The sequence below is a fragment of the Hippocampus guttulatus genome, chromosome 7 (assembly GCF_054856545.1).
Source record: "Hippocampus guttulatus isolate MCC_2025c chromosome 7, RoL_Hgut_1.0, whole genome shotgun sequence".
Classification (NCBI taxonomy): Eukaryota; Metazoa; Chordata; class Actinopteri; order Syngnathiformes; family Syngnathidae; genus Hippocampus; species Hippocampus guttulatus.
In genome coordinates this window covers 1687906-1708508 of record NC_141267.1, presented here as the reverse complement: position 1 = coordinate 1708508, position 20603 = coordinate 1687906, and positions in this window count along the sequence as shown.

Here is a 20603-nt window from a genome sequence, read left to right as displayed (position 1 = left end):
GTATTTTGTTCAGGATGACCACCTGAAGCCTAAATGAGCTTTAATTTGACAACCCAACTCATTCCTATGAAGATACATTCAAACTCACAAAACGTGCTCAGCTCGGGCTGAAAATGCATTTAAAGCAATAAAAACTCAAATTGAGTGTCACGCCTAAACCCAAGGACTTATGCACACACTTCAACATGTATTTTGTTCAGGATGACCTCCTGAAGCCTAAATAAGCATTAATTTGACCACACAACTCATTCCTATGAAGATACATTCAAACTCACAAAACGTGCTCAGCTCGGCCTGAAAATGCATTTCGCAATAAAAACTCAAATTGAGTGTCACGCCTAAACCAAAGGGCTTATGCACACACTTCAACATGTATTTAGTTCAGGATGTCCTCCTGAAGCCTAAATGAGCATTAATTTGACCACACAACTCATTCTTATGAAGATACATTCAAACTCTCAAAACGTGCTCAGCTCGGGCTGAAAATGCATTTAAAGCAATAAAAACTCAAATTGAGTGTCACACCTAAACCAAAGGACTTATGCACACACTTCAACATGTATTTTGTTCAGGATGACCTCCTGAAGCCCATATGAGCATTAATTTGACCACACAACTCATTCCTATGAAGATACATTCAAACTCTCAAAACGTGCTCAGCTTGGGCTGAAAATGCATTTAAAGCAATAAAAACTCAAATTGAGTGTCACGCCTAAACCAAAGAACTTATGCACACACTTCAACATGTATTTTGTTCAGGATGACCACCTGAAGCCTAAATGAGCAATAATTTGACCACACAACTCATTCCTATGAAGATACATTCAAAGTCAGAAAGCGCGCTCTGCTCGGGCTGAAAATGCATTTAAAGCAATAAAAACTCAAATTGAGTGTCACACCTAAACCAAAGGACTTATGAACACACTTCAACATGTATTTTGTTCAGGATGACCACCTGAAGCCTAAATGAGCTTTAATTTGACAACCCAACTCATTCCTATGAAGATACATTCAAACTCACAAAACGTGCTCAGCTCGGGCTGAAAATGCATTTAAAGCAATAAAAACTCAAATTGAGTGTCACGCCTAAACCCAAGGACTTATGCACACACTTCAACATGTATTTTGTTCAGGATGACCTCCTGAAGCCTAAATAAGCATTAATTTGACCACACAACTCATTCCTATGAAGATACATTCAAACTCACAAAACGTGCTCAGCTCGGCCTGAAAATGCATTTCGCAATAAAAACTCAAATTGAGTGTCACGCCTAAACCAAAGGGCTTATGCACACACTTCAACATGTATTTAGTTCAGGATGTCCTCCTGAAGCCTAAATGAGCATTAATTTGACCACACAACTCATTCTTATGAAGATACATTCAAACTCTCAAAACGTGCTCAGCTCGGGCTGAAAATGCATTTAAAGCAATAAAAACTCAAATTGAGTGTCACACCTAAACCAAAGGACTTATGCACACACTTCAACATGTATTTTGTTCAGGATGACCTCCTGAAGCCCATATGAGCATTAATTTGACCACACAACTCATTCCTATGAAGATACATTCAAACTCTCAAAATGTGCTCAGCTTGGGCTGAAAATGCATTTAAAGCAATAAAAACTCAAATTGAGTGTCACGCCTAAACCAAAGAACTTATGCACACACTTCAACGTGTATTTTGTTCAGGATGACCACCTGAAGCCTAAATGAGCATTAATTTGACCACACAACTCATTCCTATGAAGATACATTCAAACTCACAAAACGTGCTCAGCTCGGGCTGAAAATGCATTTAAAGCAATAAAAACTCAAATTGAGTGTCACGCCTAAACCAAAGGACTTATGCACACACTTCAACATGTATTTTGTTCAGGATGCCCTCCTGAAGCCTAAATAAGCATTAATTTGACCACACAACTCATTCCTATTAAGATACATTCAAAGTCAGTAAGTGCGCTCAGCTCGGGGTGAATATGCATGTAAAGCAATAAAAACTCAAATTGAGTGTCACGCCTAAACCAAAGGACTTATGCACACACTTCAACATGTATTTAGTTCAGGATGACCTCCTGAAGCCCATATGAGCATTAATTTGACCACACAACTCATTCCTATGAAGATACATTCAAACTCACAAAAGGTGCTCAGCTCGGGCTGAAAATGCATTTAAAGCAATGAAAACTCAAATTGAGTGTCACACCTAAACCAAAGGACTTATGCACACACTTCAACATGTATTTTGTTCATGATGACCTCCTGAAGCCCATATGAGCATTAATTTGAATACACAACTCATTCCTATGAAGATACATTCAAACTCACAAAACGTGCTCAGCTCGGGCTGAAAATGCATTTAAAGCAATAAAAACTCAAATTGAGTGTCACGCCTAAACCAAAGGACTTATGCACACACTTCAACATGTATTTTTTTCAGGATGACCTCCTGAAGCCTAAATCAGCAATATTTTGACCACACAACTCATTCCTATGAAGATACATTCAAAGTCAGAAAGTGCGCTCAGGTCGGGCTGAAAAGGCATTTAAAGCAATAAAAACTCAAATTGAGTGTCACGCCTAAACCAAAGGATTTATGCAAACACTTCTACATGTATTTAGTTCCGGATGACCACCTGAAGCCTAAATGAGCATTAATTTGACCACACAACTCATTCCTATGAAGATACATTCAAACTCACAAAACGTGCTCAGCTCGGGCTGAAAATGCATTTAAAGCAATAAAACTCAAATTGAGTGTCACACCTAAACCAAAGGACTTATTCACACACTTCAACATGTATTTTGTTCAGGATGACCTCCTGAAGCCCATATGAGCATTAATTTGACCACACAACTCATTCCTATGAAGATACATTGAAACTCACAAAACATGCTCAGCTCGGGCTGAAAATGCATTTAAAGCAAAAAAAACTCAAATTGAGTGTCACGCCTAAACCAAAGGACTTATGCACACACTTCAACATGTATTTTGTTCAGGATGACCACCTGAAGCCTAAATGAGCATTAATTTGACCACACAACTCATTCCTATGAGGATACATTCAAACTCACAAAACGTGCTCAGCTCGGGCTGAAAATGCATTTAAAGCAATAAAAACTCAAATTGAGTGTCACGCCTAAAACCAAAGGACTTATGCACACACTTCAACATGTATTTAGTTCAGGATGACCACCTGAAGCCTAAATGAGCATTAATTTGTCCACACAACTCATTCCTATGAAGATACATTCAAACTCACAAAACGTGCTCAGCTCGGGCTGAAAATGCATTTAAAGCAATCAAAACTCAAATTGAGTGTCACGCCTAAACCAAAGGACTTATGCACACACTTCAACATGTATTTTGTTCAGGATGACCTCCTGAAGCCCATATGAGAATTAATTTGACCACACAACTCATTCCTATGAAGATACATTCAAACTCACAAAACGTGCTCAGCTCGGGCTGAAAATGCATTTAAAGCAATAAAAACTCAAATTGAGTGTCACGCCTAAACCAAAGGACTTATGCACACACTTCAACATGTATTTTGTTCAGGATGACCACCTGGAGCCTAAATGAGCATTAATTTGACCACACAACTCATTCCTATGAAGATACATTCAAACTCACAAAACGTGCTCAACTCGGGCTGAAAATGCATTTAAAGCAATAAAAACTCAAATTGAGTGTCACACCTCAACCAAAGGACTTATGCACACACTTCAACATGTATTTTGTTCAGGATGACCTCCTGAAGCCTAAATGAGCAATAATTTGACCACACAACTCATTCCTATGAAGATACATTCAAAGTTAGAAAGCACGCTCAGCTCGGGCTGAAAATGCATTTAAAGCAATAAAAACTAAAAATGAGTGTCACGCCTAAACCAAAGGACTTATGCACACACTTCAACATGTATTTAGTTCAGGATGACCACCTGAAGCCTAAATGAGCATTAATTTGACCACACAACTCATTCCTATGAAGATATATTCAAACTCACAAAACGTGCTCAGCTCGGGCTGAAAATGCATTAAAAAGCAATAAAACTCAAATTGAGTGTCACACCTAAACCAAAGGACTTATGCACACACTTCGACATGTATTTTGTTCAGGATGACCTCCTGAAGCCCATATGAGAATTAATTTGACCACACAACTCATTCCTATGAAGATACATTCAAACTCACAAAACGTGCTCAGCTCGGGCTGAAAATGCATTTAAAGCAATAAAAACTCAAATTGAGTGTCACGCCTAAACCAAAGGACTTATGCACACACTTCAACATGTATTTTGTTCAGGATGACCGACTGAAGCCCATATGAGCATTAATTTGACTACACAACTCATTCCTATGAAGATACATTCAAACTCACAAAACGTGCTCAGCTCGGGCTGAAAATGCATTTAAAGCAATAAAAACTCAAATTGAGTGTCACGCCCAAACCAAAGGACCTATGCACACACTTCAACATGTACTTAGTTCAGGATGTCCTCCTGAAGCCTAAATGAGCAATAAATTGACCACACAACTCATTCCTATGAAGATACATTCAAAGACAGAAAGCGCGCTCAGCTCGGGCTGAAAATGCATTTAAAGCAATAAAAACTCAAATTGAGTGTCACGCCTAAACCAAAGGACTTATGCACACACTTCAACATGTATTTTGTTCAGGATGACCACCTGAAGCCTAAATGAGCATTAATTTGACCACACAACTCATTTCTATGAAGATACATTCAAACTCACAAAACGTGCTCAGCTCGGGCTGAAAATGCATTTAAAGCAATAAAAACTCAAATTGAGTGTTACGCCCAAACCAAAGGACTTATTCACACACTTCAACATGTATTTAGTTCAGGATGACCACCTGAAGCCTAAATGAGCATTAATTTGACCACACAACTCATTCCTATGAAGATACATTCAAACTCACAAAACGTGCTCAGCTCGGGCTGAAAATGCATTTTAAGCAATAAAAACTCAAATTGAGTGTCACGCCTAAACCAAAGGACTGATGCACACACTTCAACATGTATTCTGTTCAGGATGACCTCCTGAAGCCTAAATGAGCAATAATTTGACCACACAACTCATTCCTATGAAGATACATTCAAAGTCAGAAAGCGCGCTCAGCTTGGGCTGAAAATGCATTTAAAGCAATAAAAACTCAAATTGAGTGTCACGCCTAAACCAAAGGACTTATGCACACACTTCAACATGTATTTTGTTCAGGATGACCTCCTGAAGCCCATATGAGCATTAATTTGACCACACAACTCATTCCTATGAAGATACATTCAAACTCACAAAACGTGCTCAGCTCGGGCTGGAAATGCATTTAAAGCAATAAAAACTCAAATTGAGTGTCACGCCTACACCAAAGGACTGATGCACACACTTCATGTATTTATTTTGTTCAGGATGGCCTCCTGAAGCCTAAATGAGCAGTAATTTGAATTCACAACTCATTCCTATGAAGATACATTCAAACTCACAAAACGTGCTCAGCTCGGGCTGGAAATGCATTTAAAGCAATAAAAACTCAAATTGAGTTCACGCCTACACCAAAGGACTGATGCACACACTTCATGTATTTATTTTGTTCAGGATGGCCTCCTGAAGCCTAAATGAGCAGTAATTTGAATTCACAACTCATTCCTATGAAGATACATTCAAAGTCAGAAAGCGCGCTCAGCTCGGGCTGAAAATGCATTTAAAGCAATAAAAACTCAAATTGAGTGTCACGCCTAAACCAAAGGACTTATGCACACACTTCAACCTGTATTTTGTTCAGGATGACCACCTGAAGCCTAAATGAGCATTAATTTGACCACACAACTCATTCCTATGAAGATACATTCAAACTCACAAAATGTGTTCAGCTCGGGCTGAAAATGCATTTAAAGCAATAAAAACGCAAATTGAGTGTCACGCCTAAACCAAAGGACTTATGCACACACTTCAACATGTATTTAGTTCAGGATGTCCTCCTGAAGCCTAAATGAGCATTAATTTGACCACACAACTCATTCCTATGAAGATACATTCAAACTCACAAAAAGTGCTCAGCTCGGGCTGAAAATGCATTTAAAGCAATAAAAACTCAAATTGAGTGTCACGCCCAAACCAAAGGACTTATGCACACACTTCAACATTTATTTAGTTCAGGATGACCACCTGAAGCCTAAATGAGCATTAATTTGACCACACAACTAATTCCTATGAAGCTACATTCAAACTCACAAAACGTGCTCAGCTCGGGCTGAAAATGCATTTAAAGCAATAAAAACTCAAATTGAGTGTCACGCCTAAACCAAAGGACTTATGCACACACTTTAACATGTATTTTGTTCAGGATGACCACCTGAAGCCTAAATGAGCATTAATTTGACCACACAACTCATTCCTATGAAGATACATTCAAACTCACAAAACGTGCTCAGGTCGGGCTGAAAATGCATTTAAAGCAATAAAAACTCAAATTGAGTGTCACGCCTAAACCGAAGGACTTATGCGCACACTTCAAGATGTATTTTGTTCAGGATGACCTCCTGAAGCCTAAATGAGCAATAATTTGACCACACAACTCATTCCTATGAAGATACATTCAAAGTCAGAAAGCGCGCTCAGCTCGGACTGAAAATGCATTTAAAGCAATAAAAACTCAAATGGAGTGTCACGCCTAAACCAAAGGACTTATGCACACACTTCAACATGTATTTAGTTCAGGATGACCACCTGAAGCCTAAATGAGCATTAATTTGACCACACAACTCATTCTTATGAAGATACATTCAAACTCACAAAACATGCTCAGCTCGGGCTGAAAATGCATTTAAAGCAAAAAAAATTCAAATTGAGTGTCACGCCTAAACCAAAGGACTTATGCACACACTTCAACATGTATTTTGTTCAGGATGACCACCTGGAGCCTAAATGAGCATTAATTTGACCACACAACTCATTCCTATGAAGATACATTCAAACTCACAAAACGTGCTCAACTCGGGCTTAAAATGCATTTAAAGCAATAAAAACTCAAATTGAGTGTCACGCCTCAACCAAAGGACTTATGCACACACTTCAACATGTATTTTGTTCAGGATGACCTCCTGAAGCCTAAATGAGCAATAATTTGACCACACAACTCATTCCTATGAAGATACATTCAAAGTCAGAAAGCACGCTCAGCTCGGGCTGAAAATGCATTTAAAGCAATAAAAACTAAAAATGAGTGTCACGCCTAAACCAAAGGACTTATGCACACACTTCAACATGTATTTAGTTCAGGATGACCACCTGAAGCCTAAATGAGCATTAATTTGACCACACAACTCATTCCTATGAAGATACATTCAAACTCACAAAACGTGCTCAGCTCGGGCTGAAAATGCATTTAAAGCAATAAAACTCAAATTGAGTGTCACACCTAAACCAAAGGACTTATGCACACACTTCGACATGTATTTTGTTCAGGATGACCTCCTGAAGCCCATATGAGAATTAATTTGACCACACAACTCATTCCTATGAAGATACATTCAAACTCACAAAACGTGCTCAGCTCGGGCTGGAAATGCATTTAAAGCAATAAAAACTCAAATTGAGTGTCACGCCCAAACCAAAGGACTTATGCACACACTTCAACATGTACTTAGTTCAGGATGTCCTCCTGAAGCCTAAATGAGCAATAAATTGACCACACAACTCATTCCTATGAAGATACATTCAAAGTCAGAAAGCGCGCTCAGCTCGGGCTGAAAATGCATTTAAAGCAATAAAAACCCAAATTGAGTGTCACGCCTAAACCAAAGGACTTATGCACACACTTCAACATGTATTTTGTTCAGGATGACCACCTGAAGCCTAAATGAGCATTAATTTGACCACACAACTCATTTCTATGAAGATACATTCAAACTCACAAAACGTGCTCAGCTCGGGCTGAAAATGCATTTAAAGCAATAAAAACGCAAATTGAGTGTCACGCCTAAACCAAAGGACTTATGCACACACTTCAACATGTATTTAGTTCAGGATGACCACCTGAAGCCTAAATGAGCATTAATTTGACCACACAACTAATTCCTATGAAGCTACATTCAAACTCACAAAACGTGCTCAGCTCGGGCTGAAAATGCATTTAAAGCAATAAAAACTCAAATTGAGTGTCACGCCTAAACCAAAGGACTTATGCACACACTTTAACATGTATTTTGTTCAGGATGACCACCTGAAGCCTAAATGAGCATTAATTTGACCACACAACTCATTCCTATGAAGATACATTCAAACTCACAAAACGTGCTCAGCTCGGGCTGTAAATGCATTTAAAGCAATAAAAACTCAAATTGAGTGTCACGCCTAAACCGAAGGACTTATGCACACACTTCAAGATGTATTTTGTTCAGGATGACCTCCTGAAGCCTAAATGAGCAATAATTTGACCACACAACTCATTCCTATGAAGATACATTCAAAGTCAGAAAGCGCGCTCAGCTCGGACTGAAAATGCATTTAAAGCAATAAAAACTCAAATGGAGTGTCACGCCTAAACCAAAGGACTTATGCACACACTTCAACATGTATTTAGTTCAGGATGACCACCTGAAGCCTAAATGAGCATTAATTTGACCACACAACTCATTCTTATGAAGATACATTCAAACTCACAAAACATGCTCAGCTCGGGCTGAAAATGCATTTAAAGCAATAAAAATTCAAATTGAGTGTCACGCCTAAACCAAAGGACTTATGCACACACTTCAACATGTATTTTGTTCAGGATGACCACCTGAAGCCTAAATGAGCATTAATTTGACCACACAACTCATTCCTATGAAGATACATTCAAACTCACAAAACGTGCTCAACTCGGGCTGAAAATGCATTTAAAGCAATAAAAACTCAAATTGAGTGTCACACCTAAACCAAAGGACTTATGCACACACTTCAACATGTATTTAGTTCAGGATGTCCTCCTGAAGCCTAAATGAGCATTAATTTGACCACACAACTCATTCCTATGAAGATACATTCAAACTCACAAAGGGCTCAGCTCGGGCTGAAATGCATTTAAAGCAATAAAAACTCAAATCGAGTGTCACGCCCAAACCAAAGGACTTATGCACACACTTCAACATTTATTTAGTTCAGGATGACCACCTGAAGCCTAAATGAGCATTAATTTGACCACACAACTCATTCCTATGAAGCTACATTCAAACTCACAAAACGTGCTCAGCTCGGGTGAAAATGCATTTAAAGCAATAAAAACTCAAATTGAGTGTCACGCCTAAACCAAAGGACTTATGCACACACTTCAACATGTATTTTGTTCAGGATGACCACCTGAAGCCTAAATGAGCATTAATTTGACCACACAACTCATTCCTATGAAGATACATTCAAACTCACAAAACGTGCTCAACTCGGGCTGAAAATGCATTTAAAGCAATAAAAACTCAAATTGAGTGTCACGCCTAAACCAAAGGACTTATGCACACACTTCAACATGTATTTAGTTCAGGATGTCCTCCTGAAGCCTAAATGAGCATTAATTTGACCACACAACTCATTACTATGAAGATACATTCAAACTCACAAAAAGTGCTCAGCTCGGGCTGAAAATGCATTTAAAGCAATAAAAACTCAAATTGAGTGTCACGCCCAAACCAAAGGACTTATGCACACACTTCAACATTTATTTAGTTCAGGATGACCACCTGGAGCCTAAATGAGCATTAATTTGACCACACAACTAATTCCTATGAAGCTACATTCAAACTCACAAAAAGTGCTCAGCTCGGGCTGAAAATGCATTTAAAGCAATAAAAACTCAAATTGAGTGTCACGCCTAAACCAAAGGACTTATGCACACACTTCAACACGTATTTTGTTCAGGATGACCACCTGAAGCCTAAATGAGCATTAATTTGACCACACAACTGATTCCTATGAAGATACATTCAAACTCACAAAACGTGCTCAGCTCGGGCTGAAAATGCATTTAAAGCAATAAAAACTCAAATTGAGTGTCACGCCTAAACCAAAGGGCTTATGCACACACTTCAACATGTATTTAGTTCAGGATGACCACCTAAAGCCTAAATGAGCATTAATTTGACCACACAACTCATTCCTATGAAGATACATTCAAACTCACAAAACGTGCTCAGCTCGGCCTGAAAATGCATTTAAAGCAATAAAAACTCAAATTGAGTGTCACACCTAAACCAAAGGACTTATGCAGACACTTCAACATGTATTTTGTTCAGGATGACCTCCTGAAGCCCATATAAGCATTAATTTGACCACACAACTCATTCCTATGAAGATACATTCAAAGTCAGAAAGCGCGCTCAGCTCGGGCTGAAAATGCATTTAAAGCAATAAAAACTCAAATTGAGTGTCACGCCTAAACCAAAGGACTTATGCACACACTTCAACATGTATTTAGTTCAGGATGACCACCTGAAGCCCAAATGAGCATTAATTTGACCACACAACTCATTCCTATGAAGATATGTTCAAACTCAAAAAAACATGCTCAGCTCGGGCTGAAAATGCATTTAAAGCAATAAAAACTCAAATTGAGTGTCACGCCTAAACCAAAGGACTTATGCGAACACTTCAACATGTATTTTGTTCAGGATGACCTCCTGAAGCCTAAATGAGCAAAAATTTGACCACACAACTCATTTCTATGAAGATACATTCAAAGTCAGAAAGCGTGCTCAGCTCGGGCTGAAAATGCATTTAAAGCAATAAAAACTCAAATTGAGTGTCACGCCTAAACCAAAGGACTTATGTACACACTTCATAATGTATTCTGTTCAGGATGACCTCCTGAAGCCTAAATGAGCAATAATATGACCACACAACTCATTCCTATGAAGATACATTCAAAGTCAGAAAGCGCGCTCAGCTCGGGCTGAAAATGCATTTAAAGCAATAAAAACTCAAATTGAGTGTCACGCCTAAACCAAAGGACTTATGCACACACTTCAACATGTATTTAGTTCAGGATGACCACCTGAAGCCTAAATGACCATTAATTTGACCACACAACTCATTCCTATGAAGATACATTCTAACTCACAAAACGTGCTCAGCTTGGCCTGAAAATGCATTTAAAGCAATAAAAACTCAAAATGAGTGTCACGCCCAAACCAAAGGACTTATGCGAACACTTCAACATGTATTTTGTTCAAGATGTCCTCCTGAAGCCTAAATGAGCATTAATATGATCACACATCTCATTCCTATGAAGATACATTCAAACTCAGAACACGTGCTCAGCTCGGGCTGAAAATGCATTTAAAGCAATAAAAACTCAAATTGAGTGTCACGCCTAAACCAAAGGACTTATGCACACACTTCAACATGTATTTAGTTCAGGATGACCACCTGAAGCCTAAATGAGCATTAATTTGACCACACAACTCATTCCTATGAAGATACATTCAAACTCACAAAACGTGCTCAGCTCGGGCTGAAAATGTATTTAAAGCAATAAAAACTCAAATTGAGTGTCACGCCTAAACCAAAGGACTTATGCACACACTTCAACATGTATTTTGTTCAGGATGACCACCTGAAGCCTAAATGAGCATTAATTTGACCACGCAACTCATTCTATGAAGATACATTCAAACTCACAAAACGTGCTCAGCTCGGGCTGAAAATGCATTTAAAGCAATAAAAACTCAAATTGAGTGTAACGCCTAAACCAAAGGACTTATACACACTTCAACATGTATTTTGTTCAGGATGACCTCCTGAAGCCCATATGAGCATTAATTTGACCACACAACTCATTCCTATGAAGATACATTCAAAGTCAGAAAGCGCGCTCAGCTCGGGCTGAAAAAGCATTTAAAGCAATAAAAACTCAAATTGAGTGTCACGCCTAAACCAAAGGACTTATGCACACACTTCAACATGTATTTAGTTCAGGATGACCACCTGAAGCCTAAATGAGCATTAATTTGACCACACAACTCATTCTATGAAGATACATTCAAACTCACAAAACGTGCTCAGCTCGGGCTGAAAATGCATTTAAAGCAATAAAAACTCAAATTGAGTGTAACGCCTAAACCAAAGGACTTGTACACACTTCAACATGTATTTTGTTCAGGATGACCTCCTGAAGCCCATATGAGCATTAATTTGACCACACAACTCATTCCTATGAAGATACATTCAAACTCACAAAACGTGCTCAGCTCGGGCTGAAAATGCATTTAAAGCAATAAAAACTCAAATTGAGTGTCACGCCTAAACCAAAGGACTTATGCACACACTTCAACATGTATTTTGTTCAGGATGACCTCCTGAAGCCCATATGAGCATTAATTTGACCACACAACTCATTCCTATGAAGATACATTCAAACACACAAAACGTGCTCAGCTCGGGCTGAAAATGCATTTAAAGCAATAAAAACTCAAATTGAGTGTCACGCCTAAACCAAAGGACTTATGCACACACTTCAACATGTATTTTGTTCAGGATGACCTCTGAAGCCTAAATGAGCAATAATTTGACCACACAACTCATTCCTATGAAGATACATTCAAAGTCAGAAAGCACGCTCAGCTCGGGCTGAAAATGCATTAAAAGCAATAAAAACTCAAATTGAGTGTCACGCCTAAACCAAAGGACTTATGCACACACTTCAACATGTATTTTGTTCAGGATGACCTCCTGAAGCCTAAATGAGCATTAATTTGACCACACAACTCATTCCTATGAAGATACATTCAAACTCAGAAAACGCGCTCAGTTCGGGCTGAAAATGCATTTAAAGCAATAAAAACTCAAATTGAGTGTCACGCCTAAACCAAAGGACATATGCACACACTTCAACATGTATTTAGTTCAGGATGACCACCTGAAGCCTAAATGAGCATTAATTTGACCACACAACTCATTCCTATGAAGATACATTCAAACTCACAAAACGTGCTCAGCTCGGGCTGAAAATGCATTTAAAGCAATAAAAACTCAAATTGAGTGTCACGCCTAAACCAAAGGACTTATGCACACACTTCAACATGTATTTTGTTCAGGATGACCTCCTGAAGCCCATATGAGCATTAATTTGACTACACAACTCATTCCTATGAAGATACATTCAAACTCACAAAACGTGCTCAGCTCGGGCTGAAAATGCATTTAAAGCAATAAAAACTCAAATTGAGTGTCACGCCTAAACCAAAGGACTTATGCACACACTTCAACATGTATTTAGTTCAGGATGACCACCTGAAGCCTAAATGAGCATTAATTTGACCACACAACTCATTCCTATGAAGATACATTCAAACTCACAAAACGTGCTCAGCTCGGGCTGAAAATGCATTTAAAGCAATAAAAACTCAAATTGAGTGTCACGCCTAAACCAAAGGACTTATGCACACACTTCAACATGTATTTTGTTCAGGATGACCACCTGAAGCCTAAATGAGCATTAATTTGACCACACAACTCATTCTATGAAGATACATTCAAACTCACAAAACGTGCTCAGCTCGGGCTGAAAATGCATTTAAAGCAATAAAAACTCAAATTGAGTGTAACGCCTAAACCAAAGGACTTATACACACTTCAACATGTATTTTGTTCAGGATGACCTCCTGAAGCCCATATGAGCATTAATTTGACCACACAACTCATTCCTATGAAGATACATTCAAAGTCAGAAAGCGCGCTCAGCTCGGGCTGAAAAAGCATTTAAAGCAATAAAAACTCAAATTGAGTGTCACGCCTAAACCAAAGGACTTATGCACACACTTCAACATGTATTTAGTTCAGGATGACCACCTGAAGCCTAAATGAGCATTAATTTGACCACACAACTCATTCTATGAAGATACATTCAAACTCACAAAACGTGCTCAGCTCGGGCTGAAAATGCATTTAAAGCAATAAAAACTCAAATTGAGTGTAACGCCTAAACCAAAGGACTTATACACACTTCAACATGTATTTTGTTCAGGATGACCTCCTGAAGCCCATATGAGCATTAATTTGACCACACAACTCATTCCTATGAAGATACATTCAAAGTCAGAAAGCGCGCTCAGCTCGGGCTGAAAAAGCATTTAAAGCAATAAAAACTCAAATTGAGTGTCACGCCTAAACCAAAGGACTTATGCACACACTTCAACATGTATTTAGTTCAGGATGACCACCTGAAGCCTAAATGAGCATTAATTTGACCACACAACTCATTCCTATGAAGATACATTCAAACTCACAAAACGTGCTCAGCTCGGGCTGAAAATGCATTTAAAGCAATAAAAACTCAAATTGAGTGTCACACCTAAACCAAAGGACTTATGCACACACTTCAACATGTATTTTGTTCAGGATGACCTCCTGAAGCCCATATGAGCATTAATTTGACTACACAACTCATTCCTATGAAGATACATTCAAACTCACAAAACGTGCTCAGCTCGGGCTGAAAATGCATTTAAAGCAATAAAAACTCAAATTGAGTGTCACGCCTAAACCAAAGGACTTATGCACACACTTCAACATGTATTTAGTTCAGGATGACCACCTGAAGCCTAAATGAGCATTAATTTGACCACACAACTCATTCCTATGAAGATACATTCAAACTCACAAAACGTGCTCAGCTCGGGCTGAAAATGCATTTAAAGCAATAAAAACTCAAATTGAGTGTCACGCCTAAACCAAAGGACTTATGCACACACTTCAACATGTATTTTGTTCAGGATGACCTCCTGAAGCCCATATGAGCATTAATTTGACCACACAACTCATTCCTATGAAGATACATTCAAACACACAAAACGTGCTCAGCTCGGGCTGAAAATGCATTTAAAGCAATAAAAACTCAAATTGAGTGTCACGCCTAAACCAAAGGACTTATGCACACACTTCAACATGTATTTTGTTCAGGATGACCTCTGAAGCCTAAATGAGCAATAATTTGACCACACAACTCATTCCTATGAAGATACATTCAAAGTCAGAAAGCGCGCTCAGCTCGGGCTGAAAATGCATTAAAAGCAATACAAACTCAAATTGAGTGTCACGCCTAAACCAAAGGACTTATGCACACACTTCAACATGTATTTTGTTCAGGATGACCTCCTGAAGCCTAAATGAGCATTAATTTGACCACACAACTCATTCCTATGAAGATACATTCAAACTCAGAAAACGCGCTCAGTTCGGCCTGAAAATGCATTTCGCAATAAAAACTCAAATTGAGTGTCACGCCTAAACCAAAGGGCTTATGCACACACTTCAACATGTATTTAGTTCAGGATGTCCTCCTGAAGCCTAAATGAGCATTAATTTGACTACACAACTCATTCCTATGAAGATACATTCAAACTCAGAAAACGCGCTCAGTTCGGCCTGAAAATGCATTTCGCAATAAAAACTCAAATTGGGTGTCACGCCTAAACCAAAGGGCTTATGCACACACTTCAACATGTATTTAGTTCAGGATGTCCTCCTGAAGCCTAAATGAGCATTAATTTGACTACACAACTCATTCCTATGAAGATACATTCAAAGTCAGAAAGCGCGCTCAGCTCGGGCTGAAAATGCATTTAAAGCAATAAAAACTCAAATTGAGTGTCACGCCTAAACCAAAGGACTTATGCACACACTTCAACATGTATTTTGTTCAAGATGACCTCCTGAAGCCTAAATGAGCATTCATTTGACGACACAACTCATTCCTATGAAGATACATTCTAACTCACAAAAAATGCTCAGCTCGGCCTGAAAATGCATTTAAAGCAATAAAAACTCAAATTGAGTGTCACGCCCAAACCAAAGGACTTATGCACACACTTCAACATGTACTTTGTTCAAGATGTCCTCCTGAAGCCTAAATGAGCATTAATATGATCATACATCTCATTCCTATGAAGATACATTCAAACTCAGAACACGTGCTCAGCTCGGCCCGAAACTGCACTTAAAGCAATAAAAACTGAAATTGTGTATAGTCATGGTACCCGCGTTGAGTTATAATTAGTTCAAGAACAAAGAAAAATTGAATAATTGGCTCAAGAGTACAGTTATACAGTCATATAAACGTAAAATGGTTTCAGGCCTCGGAGACAATAACGGACTTTGGTCAGTAGAGGGAAACATAGACTATAACATGATTCAAGACACATTTTGAAAACTTGTTCCACTCGGCCTGAAAATGCATTTAAAGCAATAATAACTCAAATTGAGTGTCACTCCCAAACCAAAGGACTTTTGCACACACTTCAATGTATTTAGTTCAGGATGTCCTCCTGAAGCCTAAATGAGCATTAATTTGACTACACAACTCATTCCTATGAAGATACATTCAAACTCACAAAACGTGTTCAGCTCGGGCTGAAAATGCATTTAAAGCAATAAAAACTCAAATTGAGTGTCACGCCTAAACCAAAGGACTTATGCACACACTTCAACATGTATTTAGTTCAGGATGATCACCTGAAGCCTAAATGAGCATTAATTTGACCACACAACTCATTCCTATGAAGATACATTCAAACTCACAAAACGTGCTCAGCTCGGGCTGAAAATGCATTTAAAGCAATAAAAACTCAAATTGAGTGTCACGCCTAAACCAAAGGACTCATGCACACACTTCAACATGTATTTAGTTCAGGATGACCACCTGAAGCCTAAATGAGCATTAATTTGACCACACAACTCATTCCTATGAAGATACATTCAAACTCAAAAAACGTGCTCAGCTCGGGCTGAAAATGCATTTAAAGCAATAAAAACTCAAATTGAGTGTCACACCTAAACCAAAGGACTTATGCACACACTTCAACATGTATTTTGTTCAGGATGACCTCCTGAAGCCCATATGAGCATTAATTTGACCACACAACTCATTCCTATGAAGATCCATTCAAAGTCAGAAAGCGCGCTCAGCTCGGGCTGAAAAAGCATTTAAAGCAATAAAAACTCAAATTGAGTGTCACGCCTAAACCAAAGGACTTATGCACACACTTCAACATGTATTTAGTTCAGGATGACCACCTGAAGCCTAATGAGCATTAATTTGACCACACAACTCATTCCTATGAAGATACATTCAAACTCACAAAACGTGCTCAGCTCGGGCTGAAAATGCATTTAAAGCAATAAAAACTCAAATTGAGTGTCACGCCTAAACAAAAGGACTTATGCACATACTTCAACATGTATTTTGTTCAGGATGACCTCCTGAAGCCCATATGAGCATTAATTTGACTACACAACTCATTCCTATGAAGATACATTCAAACTCACAAAACGTGCTCGGCTCGGGCTGAAAATGCATTTAAAACAATAAAAACTCAAATTGAGTGTCACGCCTAAACCAAAGGACTTATGCACACACTTCAACATGTATTTTGTTCAGGATGACCTCCTGAAGCCTAAATGAGCAATAATTTGACCACACAACTCATTCCTATGAAGATACATTCAAACTCACAAAACGTGCTCAGCTCGGGCTGAAAATGCATTTAAAGCAATAAAAAATCAAATTGAGTGGCACGCCTAAACCAAAGGACTTATGCACACACTTCAACATGTATTTAGTTCAGGATGACCTCCTGAAGCCCATATGAGCATTAATTTGACCACACAACTCATTCTTATGAAGATACATTCAAACTCTCAAAACGTGCTCAGCTCGGGCTGAAAATGCATTTAAAGCAATAAAAACTCAAATTGAGTGTCACACCTAAACCAAAGGACTTATGCACACACTTCCACATGTATTTTGTTCAGGATGACCTTCTGAAGCCCATATGAGCATTAATTTGACCACACAACTCATTCCTATGAAGATACATTCAAACTCTCAAAACGTGCTCAGCTTGGGCTGAAAATGCATTTAAAGCAATAAAAACTCAAATTGAGTGTCACACCTAAACCAAAGAACTTATGCACACACTTCAACATGTATTTTGTTCAGGATGACCACCTGAAGCCTAAATGAGCATTAATTTGACCACACAACTCATTCCTATGAAGATACATTCAAACTCACAAAACGTGCTCAGCTTGGGCTGAAAATACATTTAAAGCAATAGAAACTCAAATTGAGTGTCACGCCTAAACCAAAGGACTTATGCACACACTTCAACATGTATTTTGTTCAGGATGACCACCTGAAGCCTAAATGAGCATTAATTTGACCACACAACTCATTCCTATGAAGATACATTTAAAGTCACAAAACGTGCTCAGCTCGGGCTGAAAATGCATTTAAAGCAATAAAAACTCAAATTGAGTGTCACACCTAAACCAAAGGACTTATGCACACACTTCAACATGTATTTTGTTCAGGATGACCTCCTGAAGCCCATATGAGCATTAATTTGACTACACAACTCATTCCTATGAAGAGACGTTCAAACTCACAAAACGTGCTCAGCTCGGGCTGAAAATGCATTTAAAGCAATAAAAACTCAAATTGAGTGTCACGCCTAAACAAAAGGACTTATGCACACACTTCAACATGTATTTTGTTCAGGATGCCCTCCTGAAGCCTAAATAAGCATTAATTTGACCACACAACTCATTCCTATTAAGATACATTCAAAGTCAGAAAGCGCGCTCAGCTCGGGGTGAATATGCATTTAAAGCAATAAAAACTCAAATTGAGTGTCACGCCTAAACCAAAGGACTTATGCACACACTTCAACATGTATTTAGTTCAGGATGACCTCCTGAAGCCCATATGAGCATTAATTTGACCACACAACTCATTCCTATGAGGATACATTCAAACTCACAAAACGTGCTCAGCTCGGGCTGAAAATGCATTTAAAGCAATAAAAACTCAAATTGAGTGTCACGCCTAAACCAAAGGACTTATGCACACACTTCAACATGTATTTTGTTCAGGATGACCACCTGAAGCCTAAATGAGCATTAATTTGACCACACAACTCATTCCTATGAGGATACATTCAAACTCACAAAACGTGCTGCTGAAAATGCATTTAAAGCAATAAAAACTCAAATTGAGTGTCACGCCTAAACCAAAGGACCTATGCACACACTTCAACATGTATTTTGTTCAGGATGACCTCCTGAAGCCTAAATGAGCAATAATTTGACCACACAACTCATTCCTATGAAGATACATTCAAAGTCAGAAAGCGCGCTCTGCTCGGGCTGAAAATGCATTTAAAGCAATAAAAACTCAAATTGAGTGTCACGCCTCAAACCAAAGGACTTATGCACACACTTCAATATGTATTTAGTTCAGGATGACCACCTGAAGCCTAAATGAGCATTAATTTGACCACACAACTCATTCCTATGAAGATACATTCAAACTCACAAAACGTGCTCAGCTCGGGCTGAAAATGCATTTAAAGCAATCAAAACTCAAATTGAGTGTCACGCCTAAACCAAAAGACTTATGCACACACTTCAACATGTATTTTGTTCAGGATGACCTCCTGAAGCCCATATGAGAATTAATTTGACCACACAACTCATTCCTATGAAGATACATATAAACTCACAAAACGTGCTCAGCTCGGGCTGAAAATGCATTTAAAGCAATAAAAACTCAAATTGAGTGTCACGCCTAAACCAAAGGACTTATGCACACACTTCAACATGTATTTTGTTCAGGATGACGTCCTGAAGCCTAAATAAGCATTAATTTGACCACACAATTTATTCCTATGAAGATACATTCAAACTCACAAAACGTGCTCAGCTCGGGCTGAAAATGCATTTAAAGCAATAAAAACTCAAATTGAGTGTCACACCTAAACCAAAGGACTTATGCACACACTTCAACATGTATTTTGTTCAGGATGACCTCCTGAAGCCCATATGAGCATTAATTTGACTACACAACTCATTCCTATGAAGATACATTCAAACTCACAAAACGTGCTCAGCTCGGGCTCAAAATGCATTTAAAGCAATAAAAACTCAAATTGAGTGTCACGCCTAAACAAAAGGACTTATGCACACACTTCAACATGTATTTTGTTCAGGATGCCCTCCTGAAGCCTAAATAAGCATTAATTTGACTACACAACTCATTCCTATTAAGATACATTCAAAGTCAGAAAGCGCGCTCAGCTCGGGGTGAATATGCATTTAAAGCAATAAAAACTCAAATTGAGTGTCACGCCTAAACCAAAGGACTTATGCACACACTTCAACATGTATTTAGTTCAGGATGACCTCCTGAAGCCCATATGAGCATTAATTTGACCACACAACTCATTCCTATGAAGATACATTCAAACTCACAAAACGTGCTCAGCTCGGGGTGAATATGCATTTAAAGCAATAAAAACTCAAATTGAGTGTCACGCCTAAACCAAAGGACTTATGCACACACTTCAACATGTATTTTGTTCATGATGACCTCCTGAAGCCCATATGAGCATTAATTTGAATACACAACTCATTCCTATGAAGATACATTCAAACTCACAAAACGTGCTCAGCTCGGGCTGAAAATGCATTTAAAGCAATAAAAACTCAAATTGAGTGTCACGCCTAAACCAAAGGACTTATGCACACACTTCAACATGTATTTTGTTCAGGA